Below are 19937 nucleotides of genomic sequence, written 5' to 3'. Positions count from 1 at the left end.
CCCCTACATTTCTGCCTTTAAATCAAGGCTCAAAACCCATATGTACACCCTGGTGTTTCCTCCCCATTAACCTCTGCACTACTTACTTACCTCTGCACTACTATCTGTGTTTATGTGGATGTATGGGCTTTACGTCTTTTATTTTGGTTATTGTTATTTTACCTTCATTGTTTACCTACTGAATGCACTATGTACAGCACTTTGGACAGTGCAAACTGTCATAAATGTGCTTTTATAAATACATTTTACTTACTTACTTACTTATAACTCACCCAGGCCCTTGCGCACAAATCACCCCATCCCCAGAATTTTGGATAATAGGCATGATGCAGCAATTTAGGGTTGACATTGTGCTAACTATATAGACTCAAAGTGTAGCATACCAAAGCACTAAAACATGTGTCAAATGTTTTCAAACGTGTCTATAATTGTTCAGACACAATAATCAAAAAACCTTGATCATGGAAATTTTACTTTGAAAGGCAAAACACAGTTTTTTGAGCTTAAATGTGCTTATATCTTATTCCTTGTGTCTCCCTTCTTTACAGGATGAGTCAAATGGATGGCTCTTCTTAAATATGTGGTCACATTTCCAATTTCTTCCACGGTTTTCTAGAAACAAGGGGTTTTGCAACTTCCAAAATGCACAAATCACCCCACCTTCCCCTACTGTATTAAAAAAAAATACTTCACAGAGAGATTTTTTTTAAAGGTCCTGAGTCCCCACCACAGCCTCCCAAATTACAGTGAGAAATACTGTATTACCTTAAAATGATTTGTTTATTAATCAAAATAAATATTACACGTTTTGTGTCGTAAGATGGCCACTCAGGGGGCCTACGAAACCTCTCAGCCCTAGGCATAGACGTCGATTACGGGGGGGATGGGGGGTACATGTACCCCCCACTTTTCGTCAAGACTCATTTTGTCCCCCCCACTTTTTAAGCCGGACATGGAGTGCGTCCAGCCGTATTAAAACACAGCGTCAAGGTCTCTCTCTCTCTCTCTCTCTCTCTCTCTCTCTCTCTCTCTCTCTGTGCGCGCGCGCGACCGTGATTGGCCGCCGCCTATCCTTGTTTCGGTGGTTCATGCGCCGTAGCTGGGGGCAGAGCCGCTCCAGCCCTGCCCGACTCGCTGGCTCTCCCAGCGGGGAGAAGCTCCAGTGATGCCCGGCGTGCAGTCGCCATCTCGACCGCTCTCGACCGAGCGAATCTACGAGCGGCCGCCCCCCGCCAGATCTGTCTTTTCAGCTATGCTTTTCAGTCCAGAAATTCGACTATTCGGTGGCCGTGCGGGGCAATTGTAGCCAACTTATTCCTGTCGGGTTTTAATTAGAACACAGCACTGTGTCGCAAGACTGACTGCGTGCCTATAGAGAAAATGTAGCCTTAATGTGAGGGGAGACAGCCGCTTCCCTCTGTGAGATTCTATCTAGCAAACAAAGTTACAATGAATCAATCACCACCGTCACATGGACAGTGTTTAAATAAAGCTTCTCTTTATCATTATCAATAGAGCTAAGCAAATGGTGAATATTAAGCCTGCGGTGGCATCTGTAAGCGCGCAGTTTGCAATTTATGTTCAGCACCAACTGCAGCTGCAGAAGAATAATAAAAAATCACAATAAATGTGTCGATTCATCTGACACGTCTACACTAATTACTCAGATAGAATAAAAATCCTTAGAAAATACACAAAGTAACGGTCCTAACTCTCTCTCTCTCTCTCTCTCTCTCTCTCTCTCCTTCCTTTCAGCGAAGGTCCGTGGCAGGTGTGTGTGTGTGTGTGTGTGTGTGGGGGGGGGGTTGCACGCGCATTAATCAAGGACACACACACACACACGCAGCTTTACTTTTGCGCGCGGGTAATCTGGGTGCAATAGCCTTCATGTTTAACAAGTAGAATAATACAGCATCATCATTCACAACTGTAAAAATATTGACATTAGGCTACTTGATCAAGTTAGCGCAGCTGTCACTTTATTTTCACATGTTGAAACCTGTTATACATTCTGAAGTATGATAGTATCATCGTCTCGGCTGTTCTTTGTTTGGGTACAGCCGTGGGTAAAGAAGGCGAGCTCCAAGCACTCGCGACTTCAAAAAATGATTGCCTTTATTTTACAACTCAAAAAAGAACAAAACTGTCTTATAAATAAAGTAAAATATACTGGGAAACGAATAAGCCATTTTAAGCAACGAGTGAACTTAATAAGCGGTCGAAATACTTTTTTAAACCACCGCCTCTTTCCCTTGACATTTAGTTTTCATCATGACAAACACACACCTGGCCTACCTGCTCGGTGCGGAAAGCCCGCCCACAAAAAACAAAGCAGTCTAGGCATAAACAGTAGGGGAGAACGGGGTAAGTAGGCACACTTTTTACTCTAGTGAGAATTGCTCATCACCAAAACATCTGTCAATAGCCATTCCTACATTAAATTGAAGCTTAAGGTGTTGGCTGTAATGTGTGTCTCTCTTTTTTTCCAACTTATTGTAATGAAGAAGTAATTTACCATCAAAGACACTCTGACACATTGTGACAACCAACCCCATCAAGGGGTCGGTTGTCACACACTATGGGGTTGTTTGTCACAATGTTATCTTAATGGGAAAAATCTTAAAAAGAAGGCAAGGAGGCAGAACCAAATTTGAATGTTTAATTGCATTGTCAAGTTGACAAATAGGCCTACATAACGTTCTGTAGCCTTGGCAGCTGGTCTAGTTTGGGATGCACTGGGTTGTTTTGATTTTGTTGCCCTTTTTTCTTTTGCTTGCTAGCTGCCTTTTCCTGCTCTATTCTTTCCTTCTCTGGGGTGTCAGTGAGGATACAGCTTGACAATTTCTTTCGTTATTGGGTTCCTTTTCTGGCTGCAGCCTTGAGATAACATGTGACAACCAACCCCCCAAAAAATTTGACGACCAACCCCAACTTGAATTTCTTGCTAGCATCAAGGCCAACAACCATCTGACAACTAATTAGCTTGCTAACCACAATCTAAACTATAGTTTACCCTTCACACTTTCTGAGGGTAACAAGTGTTTTGTTATAAACCCATTGTGTAAAAGCCTAGAAGAAAAATACTGAGAAGCAAAATATTTTGAATTTGACATGAAAAACACAAAACATCCTCTCACCTGAAATGCAGCAGTCTAACTCCAAGGAAGTCTATGTATGTGACCTCTGATCCCAATTCTGGACCTTTTTTATATCAACATTTCAGAGCTAGCGCGCTCTGGTGGCGAGATATAACGAATGTGACATCCAACCCATGTGACAAATTACCCCGTTCTCCCCTACTATATAATATCATTATCATCAATTGTCCCCCCCACTTTTGAAAATGCACTCCAGAATGCCCGTTTGTCCCCCCCACTTGTTTAGCCAAATCGACGTCCATGGCCCTAGGGGCTAATATGTTTTGCATAATATAGTAGGTAGATCTTCTTGGCTTGGTCATTATAAAAGTAGCTCACAAGCTGAAAAAGTGTGGGCACCCCTGCTGTACAGTAACACAATGCAAAGAGAGAAAACAAGATTATTATTATTATTTTTTTCAATCTTCATTTGCATTTCATGGCCAAATTATTGAATTGAGGCCATTGTTTCTATAGGAGTAGAAGCAACATGTCACCTGAATGACTGGCTAAAATAAGGATTGTGTTTACTGAAACTCTTCAAGCAAAGCAAGTTCAAGAGTTGCAGGTCAAAATGTTAATTGAGCTTTGAAATATATGTGCTGTCGTATCAGCTGCCAAAATGAATAGTGTACCTGCATTTCTTGGCTCTTTATCAGAGTGGCAATTGTCCATGTGAAAAAATGTAGAACAAATTATGAAAGCATTTGTGTGCCAATTCCTTTTTCCATGGGTTCACATTCTCTGTGCACACCTTCCATACATCTTGCATATTTGTCTTGTGTTTTGTTTCTCACGCCTAATGGTTTTGAATCTTTAATATGCTCCTTCCCTTCACCTTGCCTGTAGAATGGAACAACATTTATTTTTATTTATTGCGCTTTATATTTTTGGCTTTTCAAAGAGGATGACAGCTAGGGAAAATTTACTGTGAAGAGGTTGAGATTCAAAGTCACGTTAATTTTTTAAAATTAGATGCAGCTTCCAAAAAAAAGAGAGAAGTGATTTGTGGTGTTAAATATAATGAAGTTGGCTAGCGTGCAGGGGGAAATGTCTCCCCTCTGACTCGCTGAGCCAAATTTTCATCTCCGTGATCTCAGTCCGGTAACGGTAGAGGCGGGTTCGGAAAAACAGATGAAAACACATTAAACAAAGCAGTAGGGTGATTTGCGGAGATCAGAAGGGAGGTCTTGAAACAAGTAAGCATTTCTCTGCTTTTGAAAATAACAAACAGATGGTTGTAAAAGAAATTAACAGAGTAAACAATATTTTCACTTTTCCCCAATCTCAGTGCCCTTGAAATAATTGCAGGTGAGAAAAATGTATCAGAAAATGTTAGCAAACTTTGACAATGTTGGTTGAAAAATTATCAGGACAACCAGTCAGATTATACCATAGATAAAACCTATGTGACTGCCCCTCACTCTCTTTCTGCCTGCTCCCCGGATATGGGAGTTGAAAATCCCAACGTTCACCAAGTGTCGGACTAGAGATGCACCGATCCACAATTTTTCAGTACGATCCGGTTCCGATATGTGGTTTTTCAGATACCGATACGGTCCGATATCATAATTAGTATACATTTGTTTGCTGGTGGTGATGTTATTTGGAAGGTTTGGAAGCCTTAAGCAACCCAGCAATTCTAATTTAAAGAGCAACAAATATACACAAATGCATACAGGCTTTGTACTGTTTGAATGCAGAAGACCATCAGAACTCAACTTTTTAATTGCTAAATTCTAACATTACTGTGTGCTATATAACCAAGCTATGGTCTTAAAATTTGAAATGTATTTAATAGTTAAAAAATTTTAGTTTTCTAAAAATAAAAAGGGGGGGGGGGGGTTAAAACAGTCAGTCCAAAATCCGATACGTAGATTGCAGCCATATCGGACCCGATATCGATATTGGATCGGATGGGCCCCATCCCTAGTTTCAGTTTCCTGTCCAAGGCCAAAGTTGTCACACACGTTGTTATTAGAGGTATATTGACTGAGCTTAGCTGTAGTCCAGTGAGCACACTAGAGCAAAGACATTTTGAAATCAAGCAAACAGAGCGTCCTGCATTGCACCCTGTGTGAATTGGGCCCTCTTGCATTTGCTGTTAACAATATGACTTAACATCAAACAGTTATCAGCCAAGCAAACAGAGGTGCAACTACACAGCTTTGAGGTATCAGAGTCCTCCAAACATGCTCTAATAAGCTGTCCTTCTGAGTGGCAGCAGTGGCTTAGTTTTTAATGTATTGATGCTGTTTGCTCTGGCGTATTAAGTGTCCTACACACACATAAGTTGCCTCAATCTAGTTATGTAGCTCTCTCCTCTTTCAAGATAGCAACTGATCTCAAGGCCAAGCTTTTAAGTGGATCAACAATGAGATGAAAGCAATACATCATGACTCAGCCTGTCTGCTAATTAGGCCAGTCTAGACATCATTATTTTTCTGTGGTTACATAAATGATTTTTTTCTTTTGTTAATTTTTTTTTAACTGTAGACCTAACTTTGCCAAGTTTTTGTCATATTTGAGTTACGTTGATTCTAGCGATAGCTTTGGCAGTAAGATGTAATTGTTTACCCATAGTTGAACTGTCTTCTTCCTCTGTGTGTTGATCCGCCATTGTGACTCAGAAGTAGGGTTGCAAAATTCCGGGAATTTTCAAAGTTGGAAACTTTCCAAGGGAATTAACGGGAATAAACCAAAAATTTAACAAATGTAAGGTTTGCTCTTATTATCCAAATGGGATAATTGTGAACAGCTTTCACACTTGAGAATATGTGCTTTTCCTCAATCACATGCACACAGCACACTGCTTACTGCAGGGGTATTGAGGCCACGCCCCCTACATGCACTGTGCATTCCTCCATCACATGCACAGATGATTTCTAGAACCCTGGAGCATTGAGGCTACATTAAGCCCAGAGCACAAGACTTTTGAAGACACACATTTGAGCATTTGAACTACATAAAGTGAGGTAAGTTTTGATGATATTATGGCCAATATATTTACCCCATAGTTGATGGAGTAAATATATTTGATGTATGGTATTAATGTTTAACTTCCAAATATCTAATTTAAATGTATTTACAGTAGAAAGCTAACCTATCAGCTAGCTGTTAAATGTAAGCTGTAGCTAGCACCATTTCATTTACTATTCAAGAGGCTTTCTTATGATGCTAGCTAGCTACCTCAAATGTCATGCTGCTTTTTCTGCCTACTGCAAGAGGATTTTCTGTACATCAATTGTTGAATATTTTAATGACCATTCCAGTTGTTTGGATAGGCTTACTATTTAAATATATGTTCATGCTATTGCATTAGTATTTTAACAAGCTGTTTTTATCTTATTCTACAGAAAAATGCCACGTTCGCCATCCGATGTGTGGAGGCATTTCACACAAGTTAATGTTCAAGGAAAGGTGTTGTATACGTGTAAATATTGTGAAAAGACATACGTGAAGAATGCCACAAAAATGCAGCAGCATTTTGAAAAGTGCAAAAAAAATCCTCAAGGCTCAAAACATGCAGCAGACAAGAGTTCTACTCCAGGGGAAAATGTGACAGGGCCATACTCTCGGGGGAAGAGATTAACGGTGCCTATGCAGTTATTACAGCCCTGTCTGACCACCTGGGCCTTGATAAAGGCAAAGTTCTAGGCAGTTTAGCAAAGTACAGAACCAAGCAAGGCCTTTGGGAAGGGGATAGAATCTGGCAGTCATGCCAGCACATATCTGCAGCCACTTGGTGGAAGGGACTTTGTGGATCTGAGGCCCTTGCACCTGTAGCGTCTATTATCCTTCAAATCCCACCATCATCAGCTGCCTCAGAGCGCAACTGGTCACTGTTCGGGAACACTCACACAAAGGTTCGCAACAGGCTCACAAATGTGAGGGTGGAAAAATTGGTTGCAATTCGGGCAAACCTAAGGCTCTTTGAGCCTGACACAGAGCCATCTTCAACAAGGCTGGACAGCGACACTGAAGAGGTCGAATCAGAGTTGGATGTGGATGTGGAGGAAGTGAACATGGAAGATGTTGAGGAAGCCCAGTAAGGGGCCATTGCCTGAAAGGGTTTGGCAAAATGTCAAAAGCTAGGCTTGAGAACCTTGAGGGAAGATGCTTTTTGTTATTGGGACTTTGTTTCAGAATGGGACTTTTTAAGAGGAAGCGGGGGCTCTTTTTTTTTATTTGTTCAATACAATTATTAAAACTTAATAAAGTTCTACACTGTTGAAATTAAATGGTTTTTAAGTGTATTATTTGCATGGATGACTACCTATGACACAGCAAAATGTAAATATTTAAGTTTGAATATGATAGTCCATTAAATATCCCCCAATTTCAACTCAATTCCCAAAAATCGAATATTCCCAAAATTCCCGAGCGAAAGTTCCCGTGGAAAGTTTCCGGAAAGTTTCCGGTAATTTACCGGAAACTTTCCACCCCTTTGCAACCCTACTCAGAAGTAATTAAATGTGCATACCTGCGCCAGTCAGACAGAGCAAGTCTGTGGCGTTGGGCAGTGATAAGCTTGGCCTGGGCAGACGGAATGCTGTGTTCAATTGTAATCAAAAATCGAGAAGTTTCAACATTGAGGTGCACACAGTGATTAAAAAAGCAAAATTACCTTTTTCATCAATTTTGAAAGTGTGGGACCTTGGACCATGTCTTATCAGAACAAATGCACTGGAGCGCGTCGGCTCACTGTGACGTGATAGGTGTCACTGTGCGCCACATTTGATTTTAGCGCGGGGAAGTCGCTCCAGACACCCTGACTGTTTTACCTCCAAATACAACAGCTTTAATCAGCGGGTCATGTGCTCAATCACCATTGTTTTAACTCACTCTTTGATAGATAGTTACTTAACACAACATTGACTAAATGAAAACCTAACGGAGTAGAACTTTAATGATCAGCAACACAGGTTAAGTGTACACGGGTTTACTGGTTGATAACTCTCAACAAGAGGTTAGTTGAGACTGGACACACTGATGGAAGAACTGAATTAATAGACTAATTATGGGTGTGTTCTGCAGTTGTAATAGGGACGTGGCAGCAGCTTTATAAAGGTCAGAGCCTCTGTGTTCACTCTTGATTGCATTCCATCCCATATGCCTGCACTAAAATATGATCCAAAGTCAAATTACTCTTCCTCTGGTTGGTATTTCCGTTCCCTTGATGAAAGTTTAAATGAACACAAGCTGACTAAGTGTGTGTGAAATGCACATAAAGAATGTGGAATGCCTTCATTATTGTTCCTACTTGATTAGACATTTGAGAGGAATTGAATCCCTTTTCTCTAGGAAAGTGTTTGCCTAGTCTTGCACAGCATTGCAGTCAAACCGATAAAGCGTTTTGCTTCTTGTTTATCTTGACACTTACAACTCAATATGTGCCACCTGTTGGGCACCATACTGTATTTTACACTTTTTTCGTCCACCTCAAAAATGTGCGTGTGTTTGTATGACACTACTGAAGGGCAGAAACTGTTGATATGTTTTCTGGAGGGTGCTCCACCTACTTCCATTTGAAATTGTAGGCAATATGGCCTATGCTACTGGTTAGCTCCTGTGTTCTTACATGAGTCTCTACTCTCTCTAAAGCAGTTTGGCCTCAGACATGAACAGGTCGAGGACAGTAATCGGTATATTGAAAACAGGTTGCCTTACATGAGAACATGAGCCCCTTGTACAGACATTTATAATGAAAACCAGATTGTCTTCGAATGTTATCAACTGACGCATGGCAGTGAAGTGCATTATGGTCAAATTTGAGGAAGGCTCTTGATATTTGAAGGGATTTGCTTTGACTGGATATCAGATAAGCCATCAGCAGTGGAAAGCCAGGGAACGCTACAAAGAGCGTTTACAGGAGCTAGTCCTTCCTGTTTTCCGAAAAAACTGCTGTGACTTCTGTTTTCCCTTTTCTTTCTGAGCTCTTTCTAAAAGTGACTCTTTTCATTTGGGTGTATGTGGTCTGTGTGTTGATTGTGTTCTCTCTGCTCTAGTCTGTTCAAAGCATTTACATGTATCGCAGTAATAATAATAGGAGCTCAATCATTATGAAATTCTTAGCTTTGAAAAAATTGCTGGAAAGTTTGTTTTTCTCATTTGTTATAGAAATTGTGGAATCTTTAAACTGATTATTTTCAATTGTTTCCTTTTCTGAAGATTTCAAAATGCTGAAAGGTTCTGCCATTTTGATGTCTCTGCAACTAATACAACTGTAATTAACAAAGCAGTAAAACACTGTGTTAAGCTCTCAAAACCATGGTTCTCATTATTTTGTTCTGAGGCGGATTGACCAACAAAATGAAACATTCAAACCTTCTCTCGCCCTAGAATTAATTTGCATTTTATCTTAAGACTCGACAGAGTAGGGCCAAAAAATAGTTACCGCCGACTTTTTCATATAGGTAATCTGTGTGACATTTTGTCCACAAAGTCACTCTGACACACCGTTTATTCCTTTAAATCCTGGATGTGCTGTCTGAGAGAGAGAGGTGGCTGCAGAGACATATGTACTATCAAAGAGCGTATTAGAGGGTTGGGCAAAGGACACTGAGTGAGTAAGTCACCTCACTAGTTTTCCATTCCAATCTTTAGGCCTTTTGTTGTTCTCATCCACCTCCCTCCTTTCAAAATGCCTTTCATCTCCACAAACCTCTCTCCTCTCCTTTCTTTCTCCCTGTCCAATTTCTTCCCAGTGTGTGCCATTCACACAGTTTCTTCCTCCCTATCCCCCCTGACCTTTCTCTCTCTCTCTCTCTCTCTCTCTCTCTCTCTCTCTCTCTCTCTCTCTCTCTCTCTCTCTCTCTCTCTATCTCTCTCTCTCTCTCTCTCTCTCTCTGTGGGTCTTTGCTCTGCTTCATTGCACCCACTTCATTCAGCTGCCAATTCACAATGTAGCCACCGCATGACATTTAGGTACAATTGAGTTGTGTCAGTTATAGATCGCGGCTGCAGCGTTTCAGACATATTTGTCTAATAGCCCAGTCGTCTGTTCCTTCTGGCTTGCTGATAATCAATAACCCTCCATGTTTCTTTGTTCATCCATATACCAATTGTGGTGAGAGTAGTTTCAGAAGTACACCAGAGCATGTTGACCCCAAATACTTAAACTTTTTCTAAAGGGGAGAAGTTCAAGCCAACTCACGGGATTATGAAAATGAACACACATTGGGGATTATCCCCAAACTCTGCACTTTCTGGTTAACCTTAAAGAGGACCTATTATACTACTTTTCTGGTCTTAATTTCTTGTTTTACACTGCTATAGAGCAACCTGACACAAATCACATCACAAAAAACTATGTAGATTTTCGGGAAGCTCTTTCTCTTATTTTGGCGATCCAGCACATCCTGTCAACACTTGAGTGTGTGTGCTTCGGCAATCTCCGCTCCCTCCGCCTGTGCATCGGCCATCTCCGCTACCCTCCCCCCCCCCCCCTCTTGCAAACCCCACTCCGTTGTGATTGGTTACCTTCCTTCCGGAACACTTTCAGTGGCGGGAAGCGCGAGCATGGACCTATAAAGGCGCGAGGCAGACGCGAACAGGGAAGTGACAGCATTACCATACATGGAAACATCCGCGTGGTCACGTCACAAATTTTTATGCGACGTCACAAATTATGAAAGGGTAGACCGCTTTGAAGACGTGACTTCTCGACTGGCTAGAATAGTGTTTAGTGCTCTGCACAGACACCCCAGACGGTCAGCAGGGAATACGTCGAAATGCATGTAAGTCATTATTTGATAATTTAGTATGGTTAAGCATGACTATGAATCATCATAACAACGTTTATAGGTCATAAAAGTCAAAAAGCATCATAGGTCCTCTTTAAATAACTTGACTTTTAGTATTTAAAAAAAAATGCAAACAGAGAAATAAATTACAATTTTTAATAATTATTTTTGCTGCACACAATAAAAAGTGTGTACAAAAAGGAGTTAGTTGAATGAAAGAGACTGCCTAGGATATTCAATCCTTTACAAGATTGCGTGGACAACCGAAATGGCTAGTTAAATGCTTAGATGTTACAAGCACTGTAACAATGCATAATGATCTGTTTATACGTTATCTCCCCCCTGATCTGCAACAGTTGTGAATGCTCAAGAGTGCTGCTGATATAGAATTCATGTGGTATAATAGTAGTAGGATGCAATCAGGATAGAAAAGGAGTATTTCCTAAATCTAATGTGATCCATATATGTATATAACCAATGGGCTGAGTGACTTTGTAGTGGGTCTACAGAGAGTTATTACCTGGCTCTGCAATCCCCCTTAGCTGTACAAAGCTTTATAGCGTCTTTTTAACACCTTGCTTTGGTTTGACAAGCGGCGACTTAACGGTTTCAGTTCACTCTCACTGACTGAATACTGACTGTATGCTACCTGCTCAGCACCAACCAGTAGATAACGTCCAGTAGGTGGATATATCACCAAATAAGTTTGGGTATAGGGCTTGTTTTGACCGCCTCTAATTGGCACCCCCAACATAGCTGAGTTTTTAGGTTTAAATTAGGAAGGGAGGTTGTTTTTCAAATGATTAAATGGATAACGGACTTATCAACAGTGTCATTAGTATTCCATTAAGTTGGTATTATATGTAACAAGATTTCACAGTGAAGGTCATGTGTTTATCTGCAAACATGTACCCATGTGTCTCGTTAAGACTCCATACCTTTAAAAACATGCAGATTTTATAACATAGAGCGCAGCATAACTGATGGTAGTAGTTCATCCTGGCATCAAGCTTCACATTATACTTAGTATTTGTCCATTTCACTCACAGTGAGGTGCGGATCAGCGTGCGCTTCGATGCAAGCCCATTAAAATTAAAAACACGTCGCACAAGTTTTCCAGGTCATCAGTCCTGATGAAGGCAAGACAGACCCAAAAAAGTTTGATTAAAGCACAGTGTACTGGAGGAGAGAGTCGGGCGACGTGTTTCCATTTGAATGGAAATAATTAGGATATGTGTCAGCTCTGAAGTGTGCGGGTTCTGAGAATGGGTAATTGATAGTGACGCTGATGATTCCACGAGATATGGATTAAGATATCTTTTTTTGTCGAGGGAGATGAGAATCTGAAAAAGACAGTAAAGGAGGACAGTAGGGGATGAGAGGGGGATTAACAAACGAGAGACTGGGCTTTTCTATGAAGGGAGTAGGAAAAAAGAAGAGAAATAAAGTACGGGAGGAGGGAGAAAAAGAAGACAAATAAGTGAAGGAGGACAGAGAGGGTAAGGCATGGCAAGGAGCCATAGCGGGAGGACATGGGGAAGGAAAATGGATGAGAGGGGGGCTGATTAAAGAAGTGCTGAGGTCAGTGGAAAAAATAGTTTAAAAGGCTAAGGACAAAGAAAAAGAATAAAGTGGGGAGCTGAGGGAGGGTCGGTAAACATTTGATAATTAATGTATGAGGGATAAATGTTAATCTCAAGACGGATGAAGTCTACACTCGCATCATACTCTACTAAATATTAACAGAGGTCCCAGACTCACTGTAAAGGGCTAACATTAATTTGCTTGTGAAGTGTTATACGGTATACAGACATGAAAAATGCATAAAACCAAAAGGGACTATTGACACAAAATAAAAGCATACAAAGTTTAGGAAAGAAGAACACAGACCAAGGAGTCTGCAGAGAGAGATTATTCAACACTGGCTTTGGTAGAAGTGCACCGTAGAGGTGGAGAGCACACTGCAGCCACACTCATTTCCACTGCAGCAATCCTGACGGATGGACCAGAGGAACCTTATTTTACCCTATAAATGTTTAATTCTTGGATCCTCCAAACTATTAGCTGCTTCCCCTCTGTTCCCTTTTTCTCTGCCTCTCTCTACCTTTTTTCTCCCTCACTCAACCTCGCCAAAGTATCCTGCTGGGATTCAACTTTTTAGAATAGCTCTGCCTTTGTTCTTAGTCGTTTTTAAAATGACAGAGAAAGATTTGGTTCTGCCAGTATGAAATTGCACCCTGGAACAGTACCAGAATTCAAAGTTGGGCTAATGATCATACTGCATGTACATTTGTTAAACTACATGGCCATTTCAAAGCAACATGTCTGGGGGGGCAATAACAGTGACAGGCTTAAAACTCAGTTGTTTTTTGACACTGACCCTGGATCAGATTTGGTTTGGTTTGGGTTAGTTTATTTTGGTGCCATTGGATAGTTTTTTTTAATTTAGTTTAGCTCTTTGATAGAATTTCAACCAAAAAGTTGTTTCTTTGTTTTATTTGAATCGTTTTCAGAAGCCTGAAGATGTAAATTGATTGTTTTGAGTATTCATTTCCTTCTCTTTTGACGACTCAGATCCACTGCAGGTACAAGCACTTTAGTCTGTTTGAGGTCTGTATAGCTGCCCCTCAGCTGCCACATTTCTGCCAACTTCACATGGATGAGTACAACTTCTCCCTCCGAGGAGCAATCGCAAGAAAAACACACAAACATCTTGTTTTCATCTGATTTGATTTGAGCTAATCCAACAACAGGACAAACCTTTTGTACTTCCAGAGGCTTGGAAAACCACTGCATGCCACAAAATGGACTTTCCACTGTGACTTCCAAAGTACGCCCCTGTGTCATGTGAGCGTGATCTTTTCCCACGGCTAGCTTCTTTGCCAATGCATGTCTCAAATTCTCTTGGAAAAGCCTTAAACTGTATGCCTGATGTGTTGTTTGTTTGGTCTCTGATGGATGCATTGTTGGGATCACTTGATGCTCGATAAAGCATCAATGCAGATAGACAACAAGCTGATATAACATCATCGCATACTGGATAAGCTGTCCAACTTTTCCCCATTTTCGTTTGCTTCCCCTTAGGTAGGCACCTTGTCTTTGCCACCAGGTTTGTATGTGATGTTCCACGTTCGGTTCTTATATATTTTTATTTGTTGCTGCTGCAGTGAGTATATTCTTCCCTAAGGTAAGAAGCTAAAGGGAAAGTCACGTGTGAGGGGCAGGTGCATGAGTGTTTGAGACGGGCAGCTTGAGTGGGTTGTCGACTTCATCAAGCTTTTTTCCCTGCTGTATACCGGAAAGTTTCAAGGTTTTGCCTCAGTGTGACATTAAAAGTTGAGAACTCCTGTCCGCTTTCAGTATTTGATTAAGAAAACCGCCGCCTACCGTGTGTGTGTGTGTGTGTGTGTGTGTGTGTGTGTGTGTTATACCCTGGTGACAATGAATACTTCTTTGCTTTTTTTTAAGGATCTATTCATGGCTGCTTGATGGAAGAGAACATAAGAGCAAGAGTGTGTGTGTGTGTGTGGGTTTGTGGATAATTGTCAGTTACTTTCTTTGGTGTGTTCCATCTGTGGGAATTAGAATTGACAAAGTCGAGCTCAACATTTAATGTGATCACAGGCTGGATTTTGCTTCTGCCAAGATTTCTTCTTCCCTTCAGCTTAGAGTAAAGTTTGGTGGTTATTAATGGGAGTTGATACTAATTAGGAATCCTGGCCCTAGTACACCATTAACTAAGCCAGAGAGATAGTTTCATTAAAGTTTAAATATTCTGTATGAAAACATACAGTAAGCTCTACTCTCCTGCTTATTTATTTCTCTAAAACCACCTCTCTTGCTCTATCCATCCATTTTCCACTGTTATTTCTGTACCCATGTAACCCTGCTCCACCGTCTAATTGACTGGTAGAGAAGCTGTAATGAGCTTCTGAAGAAGTTGACGCTGTGTGCTCACACTGCGTCAGAACAAGCTCATCAACTTTCTGCGTCACCTCCTTCATTCTCAATAACAGAAGCTCTCACTCTCTGCTTCTCCACGGGCTGTGAGTGTCAGCTGTTATCTGCCCAATCAATCCCTTTGCTTGTCTCGTTGTCTCCTTCTCTGTTTTATAGCTGTCTGACTGAGAACTACCCCTCCCTCCCTTCCTACCACCACCACACACCCACGCTCGCTCCACCATAAGGCCCCCTCTTTGATTGACTATGATGGGCTAAAATGGCCACCGGAGAGACCGAGGCAGTGACACAATGCTGCTGTAATTCTCATGTGTCGAGGTTTCAGGTGAGAACTGTAATGGGGTTTTAAATTAAACAAATGTTTATTGCAGCAGTTGTCTTCACTCTTTCAGAAGGCGGCTCAGCTGAAAACTCCCAATCTCACACAAATCCCATCAGAGGGGTTCACTTTTAGGTGTCAAGTGAGTTACAGCACGTTGGCTCATCCATTCCCCCCTCTTTAATGTCCTCTCCCCAGGTTGTGTAGGACTCCACCTGCAGGATTCCTCTGATCTTTGCTCCGTCTCCCAGGCTGGAGCCAATGGGAGCCCCCTGCTGCAGCATGCTGAGGCCTCCGGCAGACGGAAAAACCACTTTCTCTCTCTCTCTCTCTCTCTCTCTCTCTCTCTCTCTCTCTCTCGCTCTCTCTCTCTCTCTCTCGTACATTACCACCTTTGCTCTGTCTTCCTGCCTGCTCTTCTGTCTCGATTTGTTTTGTTTCATAGTTTTTTTTCTTTATTTTTTTTCTCTCTCATGCTCGTGTTTCTTCTTGGCTCAAGTGTCATTTGAGCTTGACAAAGTGCACACAATACTTGATGAATATTTGATTGATTTTGGTTTGTTCGGATGAATCTTCCACTCCCCCGTATCGACCCACTGCTTCCCCTGCTCTCTCATGCTCATCAGCGTGATTTGCAGCCATTTATTATATCCAGTGGAGGCCTGACTGTCACTTTTCTATGGTTTGTTGCTTTACCGACACGCCTTTCTGTAACTAGGGAAATGTCACTGTTATACATCAAGCAATTTGTTTGTTTGGGGAAGTCGATTTTTATTGTCTTTCCTTTGATTCATTTTCACCCTTCCATGTCCCCGCTCTTATTTGCCTCAGATGCGCCAGCCGTAACAGTCTGGGTACAAGAAGCACACAACCCACTGCCAATTCAAAACCACTAGAATGTAACAATCAAAAGCATTGCCTATTGTACGTAATAACAGAACAATGATCCAAAATACATTAGATTAGACTGATATAATAAAACATGCTTCTATTGAAAGTCAGCATACCAACAAACATATTCCTCACCATTTTTCCTTTGTCTGTCAGGAAAGAGCTTGACCAGTCAGGGGCCAGTTCTTCACAGTTTAGTGTAGTACAGAGGCAGCATTTTTGGATTACATGGCTTGAAAGAAAGTGACTAGATTTATAAAAAGTCATGACAGGTGCAGTGCCCTGCTTAGATAGCTAAACTCTATTATGGACAGTACATTATGCCCTTGATTTATTCATTAGGTCTCTCATTAGGCTAACACACAGTCAAAGCCAGCACCTGCTTAAGATGAAGCACCTCATGTTATTCTAATGCATCCACGAAGGCATGGTGGAACAGTGGTTCATACACAATACCTTATATCAAAGATACCCCCCCAAATTGACTCTTGGTTGACATCTTTGTTGCATGTAGAACCTCATTCTTGCACCCCATGTTTCCTGTCTTTTTTTCATCTGGTATGTTTACTGTATATTAGACGCCATTTCAGCACTGGGAACTGTCCATATGAAGACCAGACATCACACTCTATCCTGGATGCCTGAGTTGTATAAGCTAGCGGATCACCTAATGGTGCAAAAAATGGCCCACTTAAACGTCAAACTTCAGCTATTTGCCAGTGTATTGCAGTTAGATGTTTTATGTTCTTGTCTTATTGTCCGAGCATTTGAAAATACAAATTGAAAAATGTACAGTCATGGAAGACCAAAAAGCAATTCCAAACAATGCTCCCCCCATAGTGTCACCACAGCCCCTTATCATCCCTCAGCTTGTGTAAGCCAACAAGAATGATCGTGACTGTCAACAGGTTTTTTTCACCCCCATAGCGTCTAGCTGTTTCTTCAGCTGGGCTGGAACATTGTGTATGGCTTCAATGATTGGGACTTGGAGGTCAGACCCTCATCAGATACCAAAGGGAAAAGTTCAACAGAGGCAGTTATTGGCATATCTGTCATTAGATGACCTGCCTTCATATCAGTGCAGTGAAGTTGCTAGTGGCCACAACTACTGAGTGATCGAGTGGTAATGTCTGCAACAAGCTTATGGTTATCATGGTAATAGTTGAGTGATTTAATTCATGGATGATGCTATCGTTGTCTATAATGTGTTCAAAATTACAAGTAGACTTAACTCAATCAGGCCATTTGATAGCCTGTCAAAATTTGAAGTGTGTTGCTGTATAAAATCCCACTATAAAGGTACTATATTTAAAATGTATACTGCTTACCTTTGCATAAATCAAAGTATGTATATGTGTCCAAATGCATACAGTGTACAGATTTTTTGTATTTTTTGAATATTTTTCTGTGGAAGCGCACTGCGGCTGCACTTGGCTGACAGAGGCCACTTCAACTCCCCGCTGAAGTCCCTCATGGTCACAGAGTGCCAACACCACCAAGTGGACAGTCAGAGAATTACAGCCTGGTAAATATAGACACAGCAGCACCCTGATCAACAGTGACAGGAACACTTAGTCCTTGCTTCTTTTTATTTAAACACTAACACAAATACACACGGGCACCTATGTCCACTCCATTCATTTTTAACCAACCGTTCTCAAAATACTTAAGGCTGGGGCATGCTGGTTGCGCAGCAGATAAAATGCAATTTCTTCTTCACAAAAAGCCAGCTGAATGGAAGTCTTTGTGATGTTTCACTGTCACCCGATCCTGCTGTCGTGACACCATTAAGGTGTGAAGCCATATGAATAACTCGGCTCCAAAAACACTAAAAACACCTCTATAGTGCACACCATTATATTTAGCTGGAACCAATGCAGTGATTCATCTGACTCACTTCTTGATTTTTTTACACTTCCATATTATTACATAATCAAAAAGTAACACATTTTAAGTTTCTCATCATCCAGTTAAATAATATCAAGATCCAAAAATATGTTTGTATCAAACATAAATTATTCAAGTATCCCAATTTTTTATGTTTTATTTTTTGCTCATAACTTGCTCTTTTGGCTGAGGAGGATGTAGACAACTATGTGCCTTTCTTATATATAGAGTTGCAAGGGTCCCTTTTTTATTTTTAGGGGTTGTTTTATGTGTCTCTGATAACAGCCAACATTAGCGTAGGCCATATGCCCATTTTATTCCAAAAAAAGATTAGTTAATCACTCTACAATTAGATCCAGATTTGACAGTGTGGCAACCAAGTTTTCTCAGGAGCAGGTTGGGGTGACGTGTGTGTGTGTGTCTGTGTGTTTTTTTTATTCCTCCTTGGTAGAGCTGGAAAAAAATGATCAAAGGCTTGGAGGTGATGTCAACAAGTTTGAAGTAGACCTACCACTGCATCTATGACGCCGGTGTACCACTGTTAAAGAAGGTGCCAGGCACACAAACACACACACACTCACGCAGGTGCACAGAGCATGGACACATTACTCTGACACTATCTTCCAAACTAAATAATTTCAAGGCTACCACTTCTTTTGTCTTTTAATGTTTTTTCTTAAATCCCACTGTGTACTTCTCAACTTCTCGCTCATCATACTGACGCACTCTTTTTCTTCCTGTCTTTCTTTTTCCCCCACTTCATAAAGGCTAGAATGAAGAAGTGCCCCAAGGATCAATATAATTCAGACAGCTTCTCCTTGAAGTGTTGTATGCAAAGAGACAACAACAAAAAAGCCAATGCTGAGCTAGAAATCAAAGTGTAAAGGAACAACTCTTTTAAAGATGTAGCAAAACCTTTTATATACTATCTATGAGCAAAACATAATGTTTCTTACTTCCTGATTACTTCCGCTTTTTAAACTTGCACATTTAAATACAATAGCTTTGTGTTATATATGCCACCATTTAGCAAGCAGTATGTTCTTCTGAAATATTCAGGACCCTTGTGTTTGCCTTTGTGATTGTGATCTGATCAACACTAATCTCTTGTGCTCGCTGCTGCCAGTCAAACAGCTGTAGGCCTGTCTCTGTGCTGACTCACTGGTCTGTTATTAAAGGTGTATTTATCCATCACTCTGCCTGGCTGCACAGACACACACTTATTGTTCTCCTCTGTCCAACTGCGCGCGCACACACACACACACACACACACACACACACACATACACACACACACACACACACACACACACACACACACACACAGTGATAGGGATCTGGCAGCATTCCAGCTTTAATTCTGTCTCAACACTCCACTCTGGCTTCATTATCACTGGAACTCTCTTTACAGTAGAGAGAGAACACAAGGTGCTGTCAGACTGGGTCAAGGGGCTGCAAAAGATTCTCGCTATAATTGTGTGTGTTTGTGTAGTGATGTGCCTGGTGTATGAGTCACTGGAATGTGTGTGTGCAGGGGTTTTTCAGGGCAGTTATGTTTAATATTTAAGTGTCTAATTCTGTAATCATTATTTTCTGTTCATAAAAGCACATATGCAGATACATGTGTATGCTTCGGTGTGTGTGGGGGGGTTTGTTTCTATATGATATGCATTAGTGTATTTGTGATTAGCTGTTCATCAGGTAGAGTGTACAATGCCTTTGATAGCTGAACAAAGCCAGCATCTGTGGAATAATCATAGTGTAATAAGCAAGGTTTCCTTAAGACCCTGAGCTCATTTTGCTCCAGCCAGCACCTTATTACTGCTGGGTGTACTGTGTGTGTGTGTGTGTGTGTGTGTGTGTGTGTGTGTGTGTGTGTGCATCCATTTCCTTTTATAGGAGTACTGGACAACTAGTATAGCTCCTGCCTTAGACTGAGCTTCTCCAGTCTACTGACCACCTATCAACTAGACCACTTTCAGTTTATCTATCGCTTTC

Source organism: Ammodytes marinus (assembly GCF_949987685.1).
Source record: "Ammodytes marinus genome assembly, chromosome: 23".
NCBI classification, from domain to species: domain Eukaryota; kingdom Metazoa; phylum Chordata; class Actinopteri; order Uranoscopiformes; family Ammodytidae; genus Ammodytes; species Ammodytes marinus.
The sequence above is the reverse complement of the archived record's forward strand: the minus strand, read 5'-3'. Positions refer to the sequence as shown.